Here is a 12701-nt window from a genome sequence, read left to right as displayed (position 1 = left end):
GCACCCATCTTACCCAATACAACTCCAAGGTTTGAAATGGGGAAACAATGTGGTAGTTTCCTTACACTACCTATTATTCTCTAAAAATCCCACTACTTCCAAGAATTATTTTTCCTCAAGTAGCAATCAGAACAACACTACAGTCCAGGGTAAGATGCAGTTACTGTAGTTAAACCCCCTGATATCAGAAGTGGAGACTTCAAGGGAGAAGACATCAAGAAGGGCTTTGCATCATTCCATCTAATTTTCATTGTAAAAATGTAAACTTAAGTCTCAAGTGTCTTGTTAGTAAAGTTCAGCAAATGGGAGTCTTGAGCAAATAAGTTTCACTTTTGCTTGCTGAGATTGCTTTGGCATCTGAAAATATGCTTTGAATGATAGGAACATGGTTAGGAATTTGAATACTTTTTCTTCCCCCCAGTCTTGTAATAGCCTCCTTGAGAAATGCCTTCAGACTACTGCATTTGTATTACTGGTCTCAGATCATTTACATCTAATCTTCTAGTGCTGTTAACAAAAGCTGGGCTAGCATGTGCAAATGTAAATAACATTTTTTGATGTGAAATCCCAGTTTAACTACATAACAGGCTTCAAAGTGGGTTTAACATTAGCAATGCCTGCCACACTGGTTATTAAACTGCTTTCTGTAAGAGTTATTGCTTTAATTTATTCATCTATTTTGGCTGCATCAAGCCCTGCTTCCCCCTTCATTCACTGAGATACTTTTTCATATAAAATATTTCAAAAAGGACAAGTGATGTACAAACCACCAGATACAGGAGTGGATACAATTTTGAGCTAGAAGTTGAGATTAGGGTGAGGAGAGGGGAGAAGGTGGTGAGGGAAAGGGGGAAAAAAAGGAAAAAAAAAGTGCTATTAAAGCTATTGTTGTTTCAGTTTATATTTTTTGAATCCCTGCCACCCCACCCTACCATAGTTTAGTTTTCCTCTACATAAAATAGCAGAGGAAGAAAGAGAATGATGTGATTTCTGGCTTTTTACATTCTAATGAATTTCAGCAAAAGGTCCAAGTCCATAGCTGCTAAGGCATTTTTGACATATGTTAAAATACAAACAGCAACATACACGCAGGAGCTGCTTTAAGGCCCAAAGGTATGGAAGAAGCCATACTTGTAATCAGTGGTCTCAGTCACATAGCTCAGTCACATAACGCTCAAATTTGTTCCTCCTTGCTCAGAGGTTTAGCTAAAGAAGCAGCAGCGTCCAACAGCCTCAGGTTGCTCAACAGTTTCAGATGAAACCCTTCATGGAAAAGTATTGAATTTGGAGGGAGAAGAGGACTCAAAGGAAGCTCGTCTTCTCTAGATGGGACTTCCCATCCTCTGCACGAAATGAGTCATTAGAGCAAACCTCAACAAAGCATACAGAAATATGAAGAAATAATATTTAGAATAGATCCTTTCAGACTAAAAGCATTAGATGGTATATTCATGGTTTTAACTCTCCTGTACCTCAGAACGAGATAGTATATTGTAACACACAGGTTTCCATGGTAAACCTCTAATTTCAATATAAACAGAGCATGCTAAAAATGTAGCTGGCTGGTAGCGGCTAATGGCCAAGGGCTGTAGAGATCACCTTCCTCTTTTCAAACCACATTCACAGTTATTTATGATAAGCAGACATCAGACTGGTTGCAGAATTGTAAACTTCTTAAATGAATATCTCATCTACATTCACTGGTACACAAAAGCTAAGAAATTTGCTGCATTATGCAAATACGCATTTTTTTCTAAATATATTCCACCTTCTGCTGAATAATTCCCAAGAATGTTTACTTAATGTGACAAACTGCTTGAGCAGAACCAACTTATTTGTATTATTTTGTACTAATCTTCAACTTTGTAGTTCCTGCATCAGCCTTGCTGCCAGAATATTAATAACTGTAACTGAGCAACATCAACAAACATTGAGCACTCAATGGGAGGTGGACAGCCTGGATGGAGCACAGGCATTATCCCCGGTAACAGATTACATGGTTGAAAGGGGAAAAAAAATAAAGGATCACGACTAAGTTTTACTTGTTTTATAAAACACACAGGGAGATAAGAAATTTCATGATTAATTCAGCTCCACATAAAACCAAAAAATTAATCATACAAGCAAGAAGGTAACAACTACTTTCTCTTTGAGGTTTCCAGTTTCAACTAGTTTGCCCAAGCTGTAGCTGACTCTTAATGACAGTTCTCTTCCCCTTCTCTTGTGAACAGGGAAACTGCAGTTTGCAAACTTACACAGCTGGTTGCAAAGCAACTACTAAAACACAGACCTTCCATGTCACATCCCCCAGGTAACAATACCAAATTTGATTTTTGTTTTACAAATACTGGAGACATCAGGAGTTTCTCAATTTAAAGCTATGAATTTAATTTAGATTTCATATACCTTTTCACTTAGAGTCCAGAAATCCCAGAAAACACTTACGTACAAAAAACATCAGTGATTACAAGTACATTTAAAAAAGAAAAAAAAAAAGTTTCCACAATTCTCCTAGAAATAAAGCGGCATCTAAGTCTATTTAGCTTCATGGATGAGTGACTAGATTGGTTTGGGAAGTCAGCAGTTCAAAAACAAATTGAGGACAGCTTCCAGGCTATTCTTCAAAACTTGTCTCCCTTTTTATTCATCAAAACCCTCAGAGACTTATTTTTCTTTGCAATTTTCTTCACCAACCTGGAGAGTTTTACCCATTGTTAAACAGCCACATCCTGTTTCTCTCCAGCTAAAACACCAGCATTTCTGAGAAGAGCAGTATCATCCCTGGGAGCTGATGAAGAGACAGCCAGGACAGCACAGACTAAAAAGATAATTTTTGCTCCACTTCCCGTCCTAGGGCATAATTCTGCTCACAGCTGGAAAGAATGGACAGCAGTGGAGAAAAAAGGATTAAGAAATCAAGCAGAATATTTAATGCAGGATGAATTTTCAAGCAAGTAATTTATTCCAGCATTCAAGACTGCAGAATGGAAATAAGATAATGAAGGAAGAAAATACCTGAAGAGATGAGACAGCAAAAACAGTCTGAGAAAAGGTGCCTGACCAATGAGACATGTTATTATGTTAGTGTATTTAATCAAAGTTAAAAAAATCTGAATTGGTCTCATTATCACAGTTAGCCTTTATGAGATTTAACAATTTAACAACGTAAGATTTAACGAGAATGTAAATGTATCACTGATTTTTTTTATTTTTAATCTGCTGTTACTACTGTCAACATTTCAGCTCATTTGTGTGCCTGTTTGACAGCGGTACCTAGAGCTGGTCAAATACTGCAAAACGGTGTTTACAAAACATTTGAATGAATTCTCGGCAGCTGCTTGGTTCAACCATGTTTGTGGCCCTTGTTGTTCATGAATATTCAAGAGAACATGTTTTTGTTTGCACAAATGGTTGGGGAGTGGCTGTTCCTGTATGAATATATTCTCATGCAAACAAAGATATTCCTGTGGGATCAAGAGTGCTTGGTAATTCACTATGAACTGCCTGTTATTCCCTTGTTTAAAAAGTTTTGGGCATTTAGTCAGAAATCAGAAACAATAACACCTGACTGAATTAACCAGTCAGATCCTTCCACACACTAGTAGTCAGCAGCAAACAGAAAAAGAATACAAAACTCAGGTTACTGAGAAGTATGATTTAAGCAAAAGGATTCATGGAAAAAATTCAAAGCTCTTGCTACACAGAATAGATTTAAACAGTGACCAGTCAAAATGAGTAACTCACCTGACTTTCAAAATGCATCTCAGTTTGAAATCAGGTAAGCGTTGCTATTAGCATGTTCAGAAATGAGGGGAAGAAAAAGAGACAACAAGACAACAAGCTAGGCTATTAGATGGTCTCCTTAAGACTGCCTGCACTGTGTCCTTATGTTATAAACTACTCTTTCTGAGTTACATATGACTCTAGACTTCTTTTGTACTTTGTTTCTTCCAGCAGGAAAAGCAGATAAACAATATGCCCATGAATTTTGCTCAAAGGTGCATCAGCTGCAACAAATCTGTGTAGGACTGCCGCTGCAGAGCATCCAGTAAGTGGTGTAAGGCTGCCAGATCTCAACAACAAGGTTGGGATGCACTACCTCACCTGTTGTGCGTTCACAGAGCTGCCAACAGACTTCGTTCTGAAAGTTAACTCACTCAACCCACTCAGCAACTACGAACAGACTGGGAGTTTAGTTTGGGGAGGTTCCCACTAATCTTCAGACAAGATCCTTACAAGTTTGAAAACAAGAGGTTATAAAGTGCCTAAATTTGTATGATTCATCACAGGATTTTACTACACGGGAAGCTGAACTTGAGAAAGAGAGAGACAAAACACATGCTGAGTCTATTAATTATGTAGATTTCTCATTTGCAAATGAGAAAGTAGCATACTTCTATAAATACAATGAACATGGTGCAGCATCATAATGCCAAGTCAAACATCAGGGAGCAGTAACGCCTCCATAGCTGGTCCTGGCTCAGGGAAGCGAAGGCACAGACTGGCTCCTGGGGTACCTTCCATCTTATTTCCTATGAGTTCAGGAAGCCCTCCTAAAACTGACTTTACTGAGTGGCAAATGAGCAGACACAGTCCAATCCACATTTCACCTTGCTTTTAGTACAATATGCAAAGTTTCTGGAGATTCAGAATAATTACAACGAAAGAAACAAACTCCACATTACATCGTTTTTAGAAGAGTGTTGGTTTATCATGAAATAAAGGTTCTCATTGTAGCTCACCTTGCAATGGTTATGAAAAATACTGATTTTAAAATACTAATCAAGGTGTTAAAAAGCTAGAATTAACTATATAAAACATAGCATTAATGTACCATTGTAGATATGTAGACTTTTTGGCCACACAAAGCCTTTTTCCTATTTTTTCCCCTTCGTGCTAGTAGTTGTATATTGTGATATCCTCCTGGCTAAAGGGAAACTTCAAAGAGCCTTTAGCAGCTCTGCACAACAGCCTCCTGCTAGCACATATCTGAATCTTAATACACCCATCTAAAGATTATCTGAGAGAGTTTAATGAATATTCTAATTTCTGCAATTAGACAGTTATTCACACCTAGGGACTCCAGAGTGCATATATATATTGAGCAGAAATTAATATTTATGCTTATAAGCATAATTACTCTGAAACAGGAAAAAAGATATGAAGATATTATTTGATTACCGACCTAACAAGGCCCAACTCAAAAACTAACTACAGATTTCAGGGCATGGACTCAATTTGTGAGGAAGATGGAATTCACCCTCTCATATAAACCAGACAGTTCAGTAGTGTTCAAAGTGTCCCAGCCTTTAAAGCATGGATAGCATTTCAGCCTCAGAACTGGTATTCTTCCTCAGGATAGACATTTTTATTAGTTATTCCTTCCCAGGTGCTCATCTCAGGGATTTTTACTCGTTTACAACAGACTTGTTTCTTTTTGGCTCAAAACTTTTCATCTGTCTCTGCCTGGAGAAGTTCAGCCCAGCAGCATTTGGGGCTTGCTAACCTTGTGCTACCGCAGCAGGAGGCACCACAGCAAAGCCACAACCTTTTGCATTTCTCCTTTCCCTCTCCACAGTGCCAGGACTGCCAAGACCAGAGTTATCCCTGCCTGGCTGACCAGGGCTGACTAACAATAAACCCCTGGTTGACCCTTTGAAGGCCCAACAGGCTTTGGGGCAGGTGACATACAGCGAGGGTCCTTGGGCCACTCCCCACTTCCCCTCCTAGCTCCAATGTACTGATGTACTCTTAGCACATTTCCTATTGTGAAAAACACTGCAAGGACTCACAAGACTATTTTGTAGAGTTGGGGAGCTCACCTGTGAGCCAGAAATCAATTCCTTAGCAGATGCAGAGCCCTAAGGAGGTCTCTTCTTTTCCAGGCAGCCAAGCCAGCCTGCCTCTATCTAATCATCACAGTCAGATGCTTCATCTGTGTCAACATCCTCCTTTCAAATCCTGCTTTGAATTTCTGTTAGCAACCTGCACAAAACAAGGCTGACAGAAAGGGACAGCAAGAAGCCTTGATGCAAAGCTGTGAAAATACAAAGTACTCCCACATTTAGAGTTACGGAGCAAACAGGTTGCTCCACAAGCAGCAGAATTAAATAGGGCTGGAGTGCTCTGGATCTCGTGGATTGTTTTCCTGAGGTCTGATAAGATGCCAGCTCCAGTTGCAGATCTCCCTGCATTTGAAGCTCTCCTAACATCTCCCTCTGTGCTGATTATTTTAGACTTCGAAAGGGGTCTGAGCTCTCCATTTAGCCTCTCCCTCAAAGAGTGCTTGCAGCAATTTCTACCCAGCCACCTACCCCTGTGAAATCCACAACAGTTAGTTGCCTCTGGGACAGTTCTACCCTTCTGCAGGTTGGACTGAATTCAGTCAATGGACTCAAATCATTGAGGAGAGGAGTGGGGGATAAAGGAAGAGATCAGTATCTCTTCAGTATTAGTACTTCAGGAAATTAGGTTAAAAATAGAAACCTTGCCATAATAGAAGAAAATAGATTCTCTAGTAGTAAATAAAGTTTCACAGGATGAAGAATAGCAATATCAATTCCTATTTTAACAAATTCAGCTGCAGGAGATTTAATTTTTATCCAAAGACACATCAGAGAAAATTAAAAGTCATTGATTTTGTTCATCTAGCTGCCTTTCTTCTCCCCCTCCCTCTCAGTTTCAGATTTCAAGCACTTACCAAGAAAATTAAACACAATCATTAAGGCAGCACTAGAAATCACTTGCCTCTCAGCATCTTCTTATTTGCTGAAAGGGAAACCATCAAAGAAACCTTTGAAAAGCAACAAAACATCCATACCTCAGCCCCCAAAGCTTTCATTGTTCTGGGAAAGTTGTGGCCGGCTGCATCCCTCTCTGCCCTCTAAGGCAATTATTCACAAGTGCGATGACCTTCATTTATTCCCCAGGGTCCCTCTACCTGACATTGTTTAATTTACTCTTATTACTCATTTTGGGCAGATAAGCGGTGTGAGGATTTCTTTCTAATCTTCCTCACTTAAGTCACTGGATCCTTAAAAAAAAAAAAAAAAAAGGAAAAAAAAGACATTTATCTGAACTATTTTTGCATGGAGTTGAAAGGAGGATGTTTTTAGTTTTCTAAAGTTTTACTTCTAAAGACAGAGAAGACTGTCCCCTAACTAATGTAAATTTAGAGAAGTCAAACCTATAATAGAACTATTTTCAGCCCTATTTCTTGAACTGCAGAAGAATGCACTTTTAATTCTTTCTTTTGAAAATTACTTTATGAAAAAAATGTTGTCATGGAATATCTGCTCATTTAGCTAACTGCTGCACGTAGATTTAATTTTGCTTCTGTCCTTAACAAAAAACTTCAATTATAGCACTGAACATTTAGGGGAGATCTCCAATTAACTGGAATACATACCCTTAGAGAGATCAGCTGTGCATTACGAAGTTCATGACAGCACTCTACAACCCCTGCCCAGCTGGGCACGCTTTTACATTTTGATTCTGTTCCCCCACCCCTACTTGTTCCTGTGAACGTGTCAAAAGAGGAACCTTTATCAAATAAGGGGAAAAAATGGGCCAGGCTGCTGAGAAACACCTTACACAGCAAGTTGGTAATAAAAATGGAACAAGAGAAGTCTGAGGATCAGATTTTCCCTTGAAAATTGACTTGGATCATATTAGACCCAGATGATTGCATCCCAACCCAAGAAACTTTTTCTGTAATGCCATCAAATCAAGTTATTCCAGCTTCTGGCAACAACAACCAAAGGAAAAAAAAAAAGGCTTATGTAGAACTAAAGTGAAGGGGAAAATGTGATGCTTCTGTTCTGTCTTTTACAGATGGATTTTTTTTTTTTCTTTCTGAGGGCAGAACACTGGGAGATCTTGTGATACAAAGCAGCAGAATGTTTTGAATCTCTGCGTTAAAAGAGAAGAATTCCTATTGCACGTCTGCCTTAGAAGGCTTTAGGGACTGTTGTAAGCAGCCAAAAATTATTTTATTCTTAATTACTCTGAATATATTATTTGGACTATTTCCAGCTCCAAAGGTAAAATGCTTCTTTTATGCACGTGTGTTTTAGAGCTAGATATTGGGAAAAGTATCACTCTAATTCATTGTAAGAAACGAAGATAAAATTATATTTGGGATTAAAAATAACAAATTTTCTACCAAATTACCTCACCAGAACATAGCTAGAAACCCTTTACAAATTCAATAGAAGGCTATGTAAAGTCACAGTTACTCACTGAAACAATGACAAAATGGCAGATGAAAATCCACAGAAAATTTTACAAACCTGAAAACTAGTACCAGTAGTGTGGCACTCAGCAGTTTGTAACTAAGAAAATAATTGAAGAAAACCAACTTTTTGTCTCGGCAGCAATGTTCCAAAGTGTTTGAAGGCTACGGAGAGTATTAGGTAGAAATCTGTAAAGCTGAGCAAATATAAAGAACTGTTCCAAACAACTACTGATCAGAAGAGGGGAATGTTAGCAATTTGTTTCCATATCACAGACACGCAGTTTATCTGCAAAGGGAAATTAAGGCTCAACATTTTTCTCAGGATTATTACAGCTAAAAAAAATATAAAAGAAGTCAATAGCATAGCATAACATAAATCCAAGAAACAGCCAGGTAAAATTAAAGCTCAAAGTCAAACATCACCGGTCTGCCCTCATGGACACTTGGTGAGAATGAATGACAATAACCAAGAAAATTCTCCGCCTCGTTACAGGGTCACCAAATTGAGAATGATTTAGTCATAGCACTAAAAAAATTCTTTTGCTTCCCAATTAATCGTACAAGACAGCATGTTCACTCATCTCTGACACAAATTTGACACAGAAGCAGACTCCCTAAAATCTTTTTGATACCGAGCTTACACTGACTTCTGTGGGACTTTGGTTCTTAAATTGAGCTGTGTCCAGGCCCCAGTCACTAAGGAGTTGGCATCTTTTAGGCAGATGCATGTGCTGCTTGACAGAGTAGCGCCAAGTACACAACTGACTGAAGTTGTTTTGCATGCAGGGATCATACAGAAGAACCTGGAGGAAAAAAAATCTCTAAAAAAATGTATCAAAAGCATTGAAAAAATCACTATCGCAAGTGAGGCTGGGCTGCTTGCCTTTCTTCTCTCTGAAGGTGAATTGGTAGAGAAATGAACAAATATCTGTTTTATCTTCAGGTTGGTTTTCACCCTTCTCCAGAAGGGTAGCATCTTACTGACACACACACAAATTAAAACTGAAGGGAAGTGAGACGACAGCACAGCCCTAGCTTGGTTGAAGCTAGGTTTGATGACACTCGGAGGAATAACAGTCCATTCTTCTTCCAACAAAGAACCCAAGGACTGTATTTTGTGGCTAGACTTTCACTGGGAGGCATGTCCCCCACGTGTGCTAATCCTCTTCCTCGTGCCTGGGCTGAGCCCCGCCAGAGGCTGACCACGGGACACAGGCAGAACTCCAAGCATGAAGGTTTCTCAGGAAAACCTCCCTAGGCCTTACAGCCCACCATCAGCCCCAGTCCCAAGCCTTGCTCAGGCTAGGATCGATGGCTGGAAGTGTTGCAGAGACAGGAGACCTCTCAGTTCCTTCCAGGTTATCTGAACAAGGCACCAGTGAGAAGCAGTGTTTGGCCTACAAGTTTCTCCATTTTGCTTTACCAAGGTTAGGCCACACACAATGCTGAGAAAATACAGCCACTCCAGCACATTTCACACAGCAGGTGGATGTGCTTCTTGGCAGAGCTGCAAGAGCACCGACCTCACTGTAAAAACCCATCCAAGAAACATAAATAGTGCAGGAGCAAACCCACATCCCGTTCCTTGCAGCTTTATGTACGGCTCTGTATATGCACGTGCAGTGCAGAAAACAACTGGCAGAGCATGATGCCCTGTAACACAACTGTGAAACTGCACTGTTGGTAAACGGGGGTTTGCACTCACTTAAAATCAGCACCAATTCCCTTCACTGGGTAACAGAGAATTACGGGAGCATTTTTGTTATTATACCTGGATTTTAACAGTACTTGTTTCAGAATTATTCTTTTGGAGTAAAAGGTACTCCAAACATTAACAGTTCAGCTTTATTAACGGATAATTATGTATTAAAATGCATTGAAATTGCATTGTAGCTTTAATAAAACCTCCAATGTAATTACAGTCTTTGTAGTGTAAAATTATGACTATAACACAGTAATGAATTAAAGATGAGAAATCAGAATATAGACTAGTTGGTAGTTAGATGAGGTGTTTCTATACTGTTCCCCTTGTGTTTCCACTGCCAGGAATAGTGCCTGGCTTTCCTTCACACCTACCAGGCTGAGAGTGCCAAAGCTGGGAACCACCAGCCTGTAAATAAGCACCAGAACAAGACCGGTGCTCTGTGCAGCCAAACATGACGTGTCCTATTGCCGGCTTTCCCAAGCAGACCTAACACCTGTAATTGCTCCCTGCTCTGCACTTCCCCTTTGGAAACAGCTTCCTGGATAATTTGAGGCTGGCAGTTTTCCCCATCATAATGCAAGCATGAATGGAAACGCTGGTATAATAGCACTGCTTGTTAGGCAAATATGTCAAATTTTATTTTATTTTTTAAATGGAGGAGAAATTATATATATATAAAAAAAAAAAGTAGGTTGTCCCTCCTAACCCCCACTTGGTACAGATATTCCAGCGTACCAGCATATCTCAACTAACTCTTCAGCTACAAATTCATAGAATTTGCTTTGCCAGGCATGTTACTGGCTGTGCAAATCTTTGCCATCTGTTGCACTGTCTAACTGCAGAGACAAAACCAGCATAATTTGCCATCGTAGCATAATAACATTAGATCAATGATTTATGGGGCCTTGAATGTTCTTTACTCAGAGCTGTGTGCTTTTGTCGGCCTTTGTACCTAATTCAAATACAAACTCAAACAGAGCTGCTCCCCTCCCTCTAACACAGTCTCTCATGTCCAACACAAATCCTCTGGTATCAGCTACAATATCACTGTGCATGCGACCCCCAGCTTACAGCGTAACAAATCCAGGGGAAGGATGCTATTAAACTCTGCTATCTTGGAATCCATAAATAATTCACATCTTTCCTATAAATATTCCTCCCCGTCACCTCAGTCACCATTCAAATAAAGGTTACAATCTCTATCCATGTCCATTTTCCATATACCAACCAAATCATGCATTTTTTTTTTCAACTGCCTTCTCTAGTTAATTTGTATTTTCCTTAAAATTCAGATTCACCGTTTTCTCACAGCAGTTAAACAAGACGACTCAGGATTTCACTTCTGCTGTCTTCGTCCTTTTAACCAGTGCTTATCCATTGGGTTCACTGGCACTACTGCAAACTTGCATGAAAATGAGAGCAGAGTTAGGGATCACATATCTTGGTTAGTGTCCCGTGGTTTTGAATAAAAACACCATGATATGATCACAGTTGTACAGTGCAAACACATTTGAACTATAACATGGAATAGAAAACATCCATAAAGTTTCTAAACCTCTCCTAAATGCACTGACACAATATCTCCTGAAAAAGAAAACACCCACAACAAAATCACCCTGAAATCTGGCAGCTTTATAAGCCAAAATTAGACTTTTCTCTCCTATCGTCGCCTCAGGAATACGAAAGGGAAAACAAGGGAGAGAAGCAAGGGAAGTTATGAACACTCGCAAGCAAGAAGGGAACAGTCAATCAGTTACAAAATGACTCCCTCTGTGCTGCAGCAGTTTGGTGCTGCCAAAGAGCCAACACCAAAAAGTATCCTGGGAATAAGAAAATTCCTCTGAGTGGCCAGCTTTTTGCTGAGGAGAGATTATGAACCATAAAAATTATGTGCTGCTTCTGTTTCATGAACATTACATAATTGCTAGACTAAATAGCCAGAATAAACAGAAAATGGGCATTTTTACTAGGCTTCAGAAGAGTGAAGCTATAAAGAAAATAACTCTGTGAAATTTACAGGAGAGACCCATTTCAGACCATATGTTGGGAAGGATCTTCATCCAAATGCATGAGTCAATGTGTTAGCTAAGTGTTGCATGCAGAGATCGTGAGTTTGGGACTGTCTGAGGTTTGGGTTTCCTCAAAGCTTTCACGCTGGCCTGCTTTTATCCTCCAAAACATGACGCATCTACTTGACTTCCTGCATCACGATTTTTTCCTCAACTCTGCACAGTGAATCTGAGCAGAAGAAAATAACTTGCTTGAATTGCTCATGGAATGAACACTTCAGCACATGTAAAAATTTATTTATTTATTTATTTATTTATTTTTAAGTATTGAGCCTTGCTTGATTTTGCTATCATCCAAAACCACATCACAATCAGACTCGGATTACAGGCAGCCTTAGCTGTCCAGGTATAATCCAGACCCCTAGCTTTTTTATTTCACTTATCTCTTCTGACTAGTTACTTGTCTCTTATTTTTATGGTGTGATTTATACACCTTATAAAATCATCATTTCAAACCTGCCTGTAGGCAACAGCTGTATGACTGGGTAATTGCCACTACAAGATGGCAATGTTAGAAAAAGATATACAAAAAAAACCCAACCCACCAACCAAACTCATCTGGCATAATCACTCATTTATTTATTTAATAGATGAAATTAGTGAGGGAACAGAACACAGACAATAACGAGGGTGTTACAGAACTCTGCCAAGCGCTACCCCCAGCTCAGCATCTCCTCCCATGAACAGAAAC

General features: G+C 39.4%; 1 protein-coding gene across 6 annotated transcripts in view; it reads right to left on the bottom strand.

The window, feature by feature from the left end:
• Nucleotides 1–12701, bottom strand: part of TOM1L1 (target of myb1 like 1 membrane trafficking protein) — a 521826-nt gene that overhangs the window by 209378 nt on the left and 299747 nt on the right. The window lies entirely within an intron of this gene.

Source organism: Cygnus atratus, chromosome 18, assembly GCF_013377495.2.
Source record: "Cygnus atratus isolate AKBS03 ecotype Queensland, Australia chromosome 18, CAtr_DNAZoo_HiC_assembly, whole genome shotgun sequence".
In the NCBI taxonomy this organism is placed as follows: domain Eukaryota; kingdom Metazoa; phylum Chordata; class Aves; order Anseriformes; family Anatidae; genus Cygnus; species Cygnus atratus.
This window is presented reverse-complemented; position numbering and strand designations above follow the sequence as displayed.